The sequence below is a fragment of the Tachysurus fulvidraco genome, chromosome 16 (assembly GCF_022655615.1).
Source record: "Tachysurus fulvidraco isolate hzauxx_2018 chromosome 16, HZAU_PFXX_2.0, whole genome shotgun sequence".
NCBI classification, from domain to species: Eukaryota; Metazoa; Chordata; class Actinopteri; order Siluriformes; family Bagridae; genus Tachysurus; species Tachysurus fulvidraco.
In genome coordinates, this window is record NC_062533.1 from 20812051 (window position 1) to 20824550 (window position 12500).

General features: G+C 43.2%; 2 long non-coding RNA genes across 2 annotated transcripts in view; one reads left to right on the forward strand and one right to left on the reverse strand.

Moving 5' to 3' along the window:
• LOC113647985 overlaps positions 1-7505 on the forward strand; it is a 12632-nt gene extending 5127 nt beyond the window's left edge. The window contains exons 2-3 of the long non-coding RNA XR_003441791.2: positions 3301-3496; positions 7377-7505. This is a non-coding gene — a long non-coding RNA (uncharacterized LOC113647985). The remainder of the gene's footprint in view (positions 1-3300; positions 3497-7376) is intronic.
• Positions 7447-12500, reverse strand: part of LOC125139010 — a 5747-nt gene continuing 693 nt past the window's right edge. The window contains exon 3 of the long non-coding RNA XR_007138119.1: positions 7447-7573. This is a non-coding gene — a long non-coding RNA (uncharacterized LOC125139010). The remainder of the gene's footprint in view (positions 7574-12500) is intronic.

Consider the following 12500-nt stretch of genomic DNA (forward strand, 5'->3'; position numbering starts at 1 on the left):
TCATTTATACATATGCTCCTTCTATAGCACCGGCTGTGCCAGAGCTTCAGACTGCATCTCAGTCATTACAAACTGCTCTGTTCAGTTAAAATTGGTTTTAAATCCTCAGAAAACTAAGTACATGGTCTTATCAAAAACTCGCCCACAGCTGCTTGATGATCTTAGCATTTTTACGTCTGATGGTAATTCCATGGAGAGGGTACGCACATACAAGTACTTGGGTATATGGATAGACGACAAACTTTTTTTTTAATGTACATATTGTTAATCTAGTTAAGAAGCTCAAAATAAAGATCGGCTTTTATTTTAGAAATAAATCTAGTTTTACATTTAATGACAACAAACGTGGAAGCTTCCTTCCTGTCTGTGATTGATTATGGTGACATATTATATGTACGCGGCCTCCTCCATCGTACGGAGCCTTGATCCAGTGTATCATGTGTCTCTACGCTTTATTACAAATGCAAAGTCCCTTATTCTTATTCTTATTATTTTTGATCTCAAAGAGACTTCCTGGTAAAATAAAGGTAAATAAATAAATAAATAACATACATACCCTGCTGAAAAATCCAGTATAAACCAGCATGAATTCCATGCTGGTCCAGGATGGTTTTTACTGGTTCATGCTGGTATAGTGCTGGTCAGTGCTGGTATAGTGCTGGTATAGTGCTGGTATAATGCTGGTATAGTGCAGGTATAGTGCTGGTATAGTGCTGGTATAGTGCTGGTATAGTGCTGGTATAGTGCTGGTATAGTGCTGGTATAGTGCTGGTATAGTGCTGGTATAATGCTGGTATAGTGCAGGTATAGTGCTGGTATAGTGCTGGTATAATGCTGGTATAGTGCTGGTATAATGCTGGTATAGTGCTGGTATAGTGCTGGTATAGTGCTGGTATAGTGCTGGTATAGTGCTGGTATAGTGCTGGTATAGTGCAGGTATAGTGCTGGTATAGTGCTGGTATAATGCTGGTATAGTGCTGGTATAATGCTGGTATAGTGCTGGTATAGTGCTGGTATAGTGCCGGTATAATGCTGGTATAGTGCTGGAATAATGCTGGTATAGTGCTGGTATAGTGCTGGTACAGTATAGTGCTGGTATAATGCTGGTATAGTGCAAGTATAGTGCTGGTATAGTGCTGGTCAGTGCTGGTATAATGCTGGTATAGTGCTGGTACAATGCTGGTATAATGCTGGTATAGTGCTGGTACAATGCTTGTATAATGCTGGTATAGTGCTGGTATAGTGCTGGTATAGTGCAGTTATAGTGCAGGTATAGTGCTGGTCAGTGCTGGTCAGTGCTGGTATAGTGCTGGTATAGTGCTGGTATAATGCTGGTATAGTGCTGGTATAATGCTGGTATAGTGCTGGTCAGTGCTGGTATAATGCTGGTATAGTGCTGGTACAATGCTGGTATAATGCTGGTATAGTGCTGGTACAATGCTGGTATAGTGCTGGTATAGTGCTGGTCAGTGCTGGTCAGTGCTGGTATAGTGCTGGTATAGTGCTGGTATAGTGCTGGTATAGTGCTGGTATAGTGCTGGTATAGTGCAGTTATAGTGCTGGTATAGTGCAGGTATAGTACAGGTATAGTGCAGGTATAGTGCAGTTATAGTGCAGGTATAGTGCAGGTATAGTGCAGGTATAGTGCAGTTATAGTGCAGGTATAGTGCAGGTATAATGCTGGTCAGTGCTGGTATAGTGCAGGTATAGTGCAGGTATAGTGCTGGTATAGTGCTGGTATAGTGCAGGTATAGTGCTGGTATAGTGCTGGTATAGTGCAGGTATAGTGCAGGTATAGTGCAGGTATAGTGCTGGTATAATGCTGGTATAATGCTGGTATAGTGCAGGTATAGTGCTGGTATAGTGCAGGTATAGTGCAGGTATAGTGCAGGTATAGTGCTGGTATAATGCAGGTATAGTGCAGGTATAGTGCAGGTATAGTGCTGGTATAGTGCAGGTATAGTGCAGGTATAGTGCAGGTATAGTGCTGGTATAGTGCAGGTATAGTGCAGATATAGTGCAGGTATAGTGCTGGTATAGTGCAGGTATAGTGCAGATATAGTGCAGGTATAGTGCTGGTATAGTGCAGGTATAGTGCAGGTATAGTGCAGATATAGTGCAGGTATAGTGCTGGTATAGTGCAGGTATAGTGCAGGTATAGTGCAGGTATAGTGCTGGTATAGTGCAGGTATAGTGCAGGTATAGTGCAGGTATAGTGCTGGTATAGTGCAGGTATAGTGCAGGTATAGTGCAGGTATAGTGCTGGTATAGTGCAGGTATAGTGCAGGTATAGTGCAGGTATAGTGCAGGTATAGTGCAGGTATAGTGCTGGTATAGTGCAGGTATAGTGCAGGTATAGTGCAGGTATAGTGCAGGTATAGTGCAGGTATAGTGCAGGTATAGTGCTGGTATAGTGCAGGTATAGTGCAGGTATAGTGCAGGTATAGTGCAGGTATAGTGCAGGTATAGTGCTGGTATAGTGCTGGTATAGTGCAGGTATAGTGCTGGTATAGTGCTGGTATAGTGCAGGTATAGTGCAGGTATAGTGCAGGTATAGTGCAGGTATAGCTGGGTGACCAGCATAGTCATGGTGTTACCAAGCAAACCGGTGCTGGTGTAGCTGGTTAACCAGTATGATCTTTGTGGAATGATCTTTATGGGAACAACCTTTATTTCTGCTTGTCTGTTTCTATGTAACACATTAATATGATTAAAACACAATATATTGGAAAATATTTAATTATAAGTGTTATTTCTTTTGCTCCCCCTTTTGAATAAAGAACTGAATTAACAAAAAGCACAAAAAAGCTTCGAATGACAAAGAATAAAAACATTTAAAAACCGTTCGTTAGGGATTAAAGTGTCTCCACAAATTAAATATAGTAATACCAACAAATGTCACGGGGTCCTGGGCTCCATGAGGGAAGCAGCTTATAAATCATACAGAATGATGGCTTTTGTAAGATTTATATATATAATCCATTTGTCTCAGTTAAGAAGTTTGTTTGTTTGTTTTTGAGTAAAGCGTGTAGAGATTTTACCCAGCATCAGCGTTGCTATGCAACCTTTAAAGCGACTATGTTCACGAAGGTAAATGTAGTTCCTGCACTTCCCAAAAATAAACCTCACAATGTTCTCGACTACATTATATACCTTACAGTGTTAACCGACATTAGTGTAAGTGCACGTGTTCCAGATCATCATGTTTTTGCCCCCGTAATTAGGATTTTGTTTTGGGGTAAATAAAAAGCTTCTGCTTCTACATAGATTTGTTTCTTATTTTGTTTCTATATTTTTCAGAGAATAAAGAAGACATAGAGCAGGAGATGTCTAAAGGCAAACGACTCTGGGTAGAATCAACAAAAAATCAACAACAACCAACCTGCATGATGATGTAGAAGCTTCGCAACCTCTTCTCTGTGGAGACCAGGCCTCCATTCCTCAGCGTCGCCTGATGGCGGTGATCAGGAGAGGGGACGCCGAAAGCAGAAGCACGGTAAGTGGGCAGGTGTTAGTGCTAGGCTAAAAACAAACCCTAGCTGGCCGGCTCTCCCGTCTGTTCTACTCTCAGATGTTTGCTTCCTGGATAATAAATTGGACTACATCCCACTCAAACAGACCACATGGGCAAGAGTTTAGAAACTGCTGCGTCTTTGTTTTCATGGAGACGTGGCTCAGCTAGATGGGTTCACGTCATTTGGTGCTGACAGAAATGCAGCTCTGTGCGGTAAGGCTCACGGCGGTGGTGTGTTTACATCAACACGGAATGGTGCAAGAACTCTGTGCTTGTTTCTAGCTGCTGTTCATCGTTAGTGGAGTTTGAGAGGTGCAGGCCATTTTATTTACCATGAGAAGTCACCACTGCATTCATTATCAGAGTGTACAGTAAATTCCCCCAGCGCTAACGCTAAAGCGGCTCTATGTAAACCCTATGGGGATATTAGCGATCTGACTGTTTATCATCGCTGGAGATTTCAATCATGCAAATCTCAAGTCAGTGCTCCCTAAATTCCATCAGTATGTGGACAACAAGAGGGGAAAGCTTGTTTACACAAACATGCCCAGTGTGTACTGTGTGGAGCCCCGAGAGACAGGGTGGACAGGGTGGACAGGGCGGCCAGAGAACAGCAAGGGCCAAACTGTCCCGAGACATCAGCGAAGCAAAGCGCCCAGACAATCCACAGCCACTTCCAGGACAGCGGAGACCCTGAACACTGGAGCCCCTCAGGGCTGTGTGCTCAGTCCAATGCTATTCACCCTGCTGACTCACGACTGTACAGCAATGCACAGATCGAACCATATCATTAAGTTCGCCGATCACCCGACACACCCCTCACACACACTCTTCACCCTACACACACCTCACACACACTCTTCACCCTACACACCCCTCACACACACTCTTCACCCTACACACCCCTCACACACACTCTTCACCCTACACACACCTCACACACACTCTTCACCCTACACACACCTCACACACACTCTTCACCCTACACACCCCTCACACACACTCTTCACCCCACACCCCTCACACACACTCTTCACCCCACACACACCTCACACACACTCTTCACCCTACACACCCCTCACACACACTCTTCACCCTACACACCCCCTCACACACACTCTTCACCCTATACACCCCTCACACACACTCTTCACCCTACACACCCCTCACACACACTCTTCACCCTACACACACCTCACACACCTTCTTCTCCCTACACACCCCTCACACACACTCTTCACCCTACACACACTTCACACACACTCTTCACCCTACACACCCCTCACGCACACTCTTCATCCTACACACCCCTCACACACACTCTTCACCCTACACACACCTCTCACACACTCTTCACCCTACACACACCTCTCACACACTCTTCACCCTACACACACCTCACACACTCTTCACCCTCCTGGCTGTCTGGAAAAATGTCCCGAAGCATTCGGCCCTCATGACCAGACTGTGTAACAATTCAATGCAAGTTTATTTGTATAGTGCATTTAACACTTAACATTGTCACAAAGCAGCTTTACAGAACACACACACACACACACACACACACACACACACACACACACACACACACACACACACACACACTCCACTGTATGGACTACACCGTGTACTGTGTCACATATATATGCATGCAATGACAATAAAAGCTTCTTGATTTCACACACACACACACACACACACACACACACACACACACACACACACACACACACACACTGTCATGTGCTAATGATATAATCTGGTTCTGAGTGGATTTCATAATTAAACCTGATTAAACACTGATAATGAAACCACCCTGTGAACCTGCAGCTACACCTCCTCACCTCCTCACATTCTTCACCTTCCTCACATTCTTTATGTTCTTCAGCTCCTGACCTTCTCATGTTCTTTACATTCTTTATCTCTTAACACTCTCCTCCTCCTCATAACCCTAATGTGATCAAATATCTGTTCATTATCTAGAGCTCTCATTCAGCTCATGCTCTGAGCTGCTACTTACTTCTTCTAGCAAACTTTATTATATTATTTATTTATTCACAAACCGATGCTGAGTCAGAAGTCACTCTGTCCGAGTGTCATGTCACTGGCTCCGCCCATTTGGCTCATTTAAAATGTGACTTGTTTGATTGTAAAAGTTTCCGACATTTAGCCCAAACCCCTCTTTGATAATTTATAAAACTAATAACAAAAGAGTAGAATGTGAAATCCGGTGACATCACACGGGGTCACGACCTCTAGTGTGGGAAACTTTGGTCTGATATAAATATAGATTGGTGTCACGTGTCATCAGAAGAAGTCTTCAGGAAGCATGCTGAGTGCTGCTCAGGGGTCTCAGCTCCACTTCGCCCCCTAGTGGAGTGACACACAATAACATAACATACACTACAGCGTGTACACACACTCAGAAGCTCCGCCTCCTCCGTCACCAGTTCTCAGTGAACACAAACACTTTGTTGTCTTTCAGGAGACATTAAATCACTTTAACTTGAGTTTAAACATCTTCAGTTTATTCAGATACCAACATTCAGAGCCAAAGAGCCCAAAATATCACAATCATTAATGAATCAGCTCAAAACACAGAGCGAAGCTTCAGACACTGACTCGTGACTAGTCCATCAACACACACACACACACACACACACACACACACACACACACACACACACACACACCGTGATTAAACATAATCACTGTAGATCTGGTTTTTTTTTTCTTTAAAGCATTTCTTTCAGTCTTTTGGCCTCGTTTCATTTCCACTGACTCACAGCCGGAGGACCGAACCACCGAACCACCGAACCACAGCCTTTAAAATCCAGCCAGACCTTTAAAAGTCGATGTGAAAGCTCTGGTTTCATATTCTCTCTGGTTTCACCTCGAGCTGAACTCCAGCAGCAACGTTCTGGATGAGAATCAGACCTCTAACCGTCGCTCTAAACAATCATTAGTGAGGTGTGAGGAGAGAGCGGCGCTGAGGGTTAATGAGAACATAGTTACAGACGAGTGTGTCCAGCTTTCCACTGTGTGATTGGGTGGATGACACATGTAACATCACACACACACACACACACACACACACACACACACACACACACACACACACACACACACACACACACACACACAGTCTTAATAACGTGACTCGACACCACAATGGTGGCACAAACAGTTTTTTTTTAAATAGCCAAGTCCACGTCCTCATATTCTCACTGATTCATATTCTGTCTGCCTCACGTCTTCATTGCCTGATGTCTTCACTGCCTCACACCTCATGTTCCTTCCTGACTCGCATTCTTATATCCTCACTGCCTCATGTCCTCACTGCCTCATGTCCTCACAGCCTTATGTCCTCACTGCCTCATGTCCTCACTGCCTCACACCTCACGTTCTCAGTGGTTATTTGTAATAGGAATGTGGTCATAAATCATGTATAAGGTCACCAATGAAGTTTCTCAAGACTTTTGTCCACATTAAGCTGAATATGAAGATGATCCTGAAGAGTCCGAGGCAGGGCAGAGATGCTTCGGTTTTCTACAAATAATTGACGTGACTTGTAGTCTGACTTTATCCAGTTAATGATTATCATTTGTGTAATAAACACAGTATGTTAATTATACAGTTATTACAGACAGCTCACACTGACTACCGTACGAATCCACACCAGGATGTTACTATAGCAACACTGTTCACTTTCGCTACCTCACACGTAATAACCACCACACCACGACACATTAACACCCGTCATCATTAAGGGTTTTTATTCAGTGTCAGAACAAACAGGATATAAAAATAACATGGTATTTTAATTAAAACCATCAGCTAATGTTAAATAACGATGTTATAGTTTCTCCACAGAGGCAACAGGCACTGAAGCTCTCGAGATGTTTCATCAGCGATGGAGTTTCTCCATCTCCATTCTCCTGATCAATCCGTCGCTGCTCTCATGAAGGACATCATCTCTCATCATCACATGCTTATCTACAAAGATATCGTTGCTATAGCAACCAGACATGGAGTTACAACTGGAGGACATCTTCAGAGCTAGAAGAGAAAAGAGAGAAAGAGTCACATGACACTCTTATATATTCCCTGTATAATTATGTCTAGATTATATTAGTTTATGTACATCACTACATCCGTCTGTACTGCACTACTGCTTTACACTGCGCTACGATGCTAACTGAATTCTGTTCCCATGTGCAACAACAGTACAGAATCTGATCTAACCCTAATATCGGACCCTGCCCACTGTGTGTGTCTCCACTCTTCTGTAAACTCATTAAAGGCACTGTGTGAGCTGTAAAACAGGGTTAATTAGATTTCAGTTAACTGATCTATAATGTGTAGGGTTTTGTCCTGGCTCACACTAACCAGAGGCTGGTGACGAAGCGACTGTTTATAGCCGCTGTAACTTCAGTGACATGTTCAACACCAGATTATTTTATTTTTCAGGAAGAAAAAGTATGTTGCACATTTTGTAGGAAGTCTGAGAGGAAGTCGGTCATCAGTCATGTCTCCGAGTTTTTCCTGAATGTGTAGGAGGAAAGCAGTTAATACTGAACCGAGCTCCAGGGTCTGAATACGGGAAAGTCGCGGCTGCAGTCGCTCCGGCGCTTTAATTACGACTGGCTCAGAATTCCTCACTTCTGCAGCGTGGCTTTGAGCCCAGATTCACAGACGACTTCCACATCATTTACATCACAGTGTCACTTGTGTTTAAAGTCAAGTCAAGAAGCTTTTATTGTCATTACACCATATATAACTGTTACAGTACACAGTGACATGACACAACGTTTCTCAAGGATCGGGGTGCTACATAAAACACACAGAGCTATAAGGACTTAGTAAGTGTCCTACAGACATAAAGTGGATCTGTGTAACCTGGTGTACACAGTGCAGGACAAGACAGACAAGACAGACAAGACAGACAAGACAGATAAGACAGTGCAGGACAAAAGACAGTGAAGGATGTATTTTTGAAGAGTGTGTATTTGGTGTAGATCAGTGCAGTCCATACAGTTGATGTGTGTGTGGGACAGGGACAATGGTGGTTGTCTTGGGAAATGTTGAAGATGTTAGTGAGACATCCGCTAGCTGTTCTGTACATTCCCTGAACACACTGCTAGGAATGTTGTCTGGTCCAGCGTTACGTTGTTTTGCACCTCAAAGTGAGCATAGAAGTCATTCAGCACATCTGGAAGATGAAGTTGTCTTGAAGTTTGTAACCGCCTGTATGCCTGCCACATGTGCCGTGGCTCCTGCTGGCCAGGTTTTCACCTTCAGAACCAGTTGAGAGTCTGACCAGTGCTCTGTATGCTGGAATTAGATAACAGAGATGTGGTCCGAGTAGTCGAGGTGTGGGCGGGGCTCCGCATGGCAGGGGGCGGGGCTCCGCACAATACACGCCGGGAATGTTTGTGTAAACAAGATCGAGCGTGTTTTCCTGCTTTCATTGCAAAGTCCACATACTGATGGGATTTAGGGAGCACTGACTTGAGTCAGTGAGTCAGAAATCTCAGGCGATGATAAACAGTCTGTCGGGGTGAATATTCTGTAGGTCGCTAATATCCCCATAGAGTTCACATAGAGCCTTTTTAGCATTAGCGCTAGCGGGAATGTACACTCTGATAATGAAAACCGTTGTGAATTCCCCAGGTAAATAAATACAATTCTTACACAGAGTTCTCGCACCATTCTGTGTTAAAGTAAACACACACACCACCATGAGCCTTACCGCACAGAGCTGAGCCCACCTAGCTGAATGGCAGCATCCGGAACCCTGTCTCTGAGCCACGTCTCCGACAAAACAAAGACGCAGCAGTTTTTAATCTCTCGCCGTGTAGAGCGTTTGAGTCGGACGTAGTCCATTTTATTGTCCAGGGAGAAAACATTGGAAAGTAGAATGGACGGGAAAGCCATATGTCTTTAGCCTAGCACAGACACCTGCCTGCTAACCGCGCTTCCGGGTCCTCGAGCACCGCTTTCGAGGTGCTTTTTGAGGACAGGAGGCCTGGTCTCTTCACGGCAAACTGAGGTTGCGAGAGCGTTTCCACCACATCACCGTGCAGGTTGGCTGTCACATGATTTCTGTATTTTATTCATTTCTGGCGGTTATAGACATAAACACCGCTATGTAAATAAAAATGTAAAAAACCTAAATAGCACCGTATTGGATCGGAGTGGCCACTGCAGTCTACTGCTGCGCTGCCATTCAGTCGTTACTAATCACTGAGTTTGATGATGTAGAGATGTAAAATTCACCAAACTAATCAAAATCCATGACAGAATGTCAGACGTAACATAACATGGGTTTAACAACCAACATCTGGAGACAAACAGCAGCATGAAGAGCGATAATGTTCCTTTACCTCAGGAGTTTTGTCTTTACCTCCGTACTGAATCAGACAGACGTTATCACTTTATAACTGTTTATAACTGTATATCACACAAGGAGCTTTATTCAGAGTCACAACTGAAGAGACAGACTCTACTGTGCCTGAGCCACGCCCCTCTATTAGACTAACTCCGCCCCCATGTGTGTGAATAGAGCGCCGGACTTCTAATCACTAATGTAATACTAAAATAGATATTTGGTAATAAATGACAGGTTTTATTGCTTCAGTGTATCAGGCTTTGGATCTGGTCAGTGCCTCAGCATGAGCCCCGGTGAAGCAGGTGTGTTCTATTCATCTGTTCTTCCTTTTTTCTCTGTCTTTCTTCTCTTTTCGTCAGACAGACAAGCGATCCTGTTTCACTCTTCTCAACTCGTGTCGCCATTGTGATGTAAATGTTCTGAAAATGTCCTTGGAGACATGAAGAGAAATCTGGGATCAAAGCCACGTTGGAAGCAGAAAAGTGTCTCGACCCATTTTTAATTAAACTGCAGTGTTATTTTCACTCAGCCTCAGACGGAGACCAGAGCTCATTTGAATATGAACTGCTTTTCCTTCGACAGACTTCAGTTTTAGAAACACTTTCCTCACACTGATGATGATGAAATTCCATCCCAAACTTCCTGCTTCTTCACAAACTCCAGGAGCCATCTAACTGGAGATGTTTCATATGAGATGTGTGCAGAAGGAAACCTCAGTGCAGTGAGCTACATGTCCTGTGTAATTAACTCCTCATACACTCCAGTTTAAACTGGTTTAGCTGAAGAACGGAGAAGAAAAGCATCTGTCGTCTCTCTCGTCAGAGCGTTCGAGTGACGTGGCCTCAGCGGCTACTGAAGGCAGAGAGAAAGACATTTCTATAATTATCTGATTTATTTAGTCTCCAGTTGTGATTTTTTTTTTCACTTTATTAGCAAACGTTTTTCTGAGGTTGTGTTGAAGACATTTTTATGAAGACATTTTTATGAAGACATTTTCAGCTCTAAATGACTCAGAGAACTTATTGTTTGCTTTTGGCTTGTTTAATTATTCACTTAATTAACCTCTGATTCAGAATCGACAACAGTGTAGTAAGCTCCGCCCCCGGCCACGCCCACAGCAACACCATTAGTAATCAATACCAGGGGTGTCATTAGGGCCTTTATACTAGAACATGAGCTGCAGTTTATTAAAAAATAAATCACTCTGATGTAGATTACAGCAAATAGGTCTGGAAAAATTCATTACTGTTTATTTATTTGTTTATTACTGTTTATTTATTTGTTTATTACTGTTTATTTATTTGTTTATTACTGTTTATTTATTTGTTTATTACTGTTTATTTATTTGTTTTTTACTGTTTATTTATTTGTTTTTTACTGTTTATTTATTTGTTTATTACTGTTTATTTATCACTGACATCATTTTAATTATTTCAGAAATGAAGGCTTATTGTAACACCAGCTGAAAAGAAAATATCTTCCACCTTTTTGTCTATCATATGCTCCGCCCCCTCACTGTGCTCCGCCCCCTCACTGTGCCCAGCCCCTCACTGTGCTCCGTCCCCTCTCTGTGCTCCGCCCCCTCTCTGTGCTCCGCCCCCTCACTGTTCCCCGCCCCCTCTCTGTGCTGCTCCTCCCTTCACTTTCTCAGTGGAAACCTCACTCATCTATAACGCGCCATAGCTGAGGACTCAGGAGCTGTAACTAACAGGCTAACAGGTTAATGAGCTAATGCTTCGTGCCTTATGAGCAGTGTGTGACATTGGGTTTATTTACTCAGCACCGACTTATTCAGTAACGTAAGTGTGTTAACTTGTAAAAGCAGTGAACTCTTTAGGCCTGAGGCCCAGGAGTGATGTAATGCTGATAAGAGACCGAGTGTTTGTTCAGGAACTTGCTGTAACCATCTGTATTGTGTGTGATGATATTTGGCGAGTGGTTTTATAGACACATTCTTGTAGTAAGTGGTCACGATGACTGCGGCTCTAACTCTACCTCTAACTCTACCTCTACCTCTACCTCTAACTCTAACTCTAACTGTACCTCTAACTCCTCCCTCTACAGTCGTCTCTACAGTCGTCTCTACAGTCGTCTGTGCTCTGTCTGGAACATCACTGTGAAAACCAGCATTTCTGTTGACTTTAAATTTAAACACCTCCAGTGTGAACACCGAGCTGAGACGTGTGTATGTGTGTGTGTATATGTGTATTTGTATGTGTGTGTATTTGTGTATGTGTATGTGTGTTTGTGTGTGTGTGTGTGTGTGTGTGTGTGTGTGTGTGTGTGTGTGTGTGTGTGTGTGTGTATTAGGCTGTGTGGGCTTTTCCTTCTTCCTTATGTTTATGTTCCCTGTCAGGGTTTAATAGACTTTGCACTTTTCCAGCTTCCATTTTCCATTTTTTCTTCCTTCCTGGTTTTTATTTCTCTTTCCTGTGGACATTTATTATATTTCATCTCCTGATCTTCTTCTTGCCTTATTTTAATCTCACAGTCTTTCCTTATTATCTCTTCTTCTCCTTGTGATCAACATTCCCTAATTTCCCCATCCTTCCTATTCCTAGTGTTCCAGTCTTTTCAGTCTTATGTAGTTTCCAG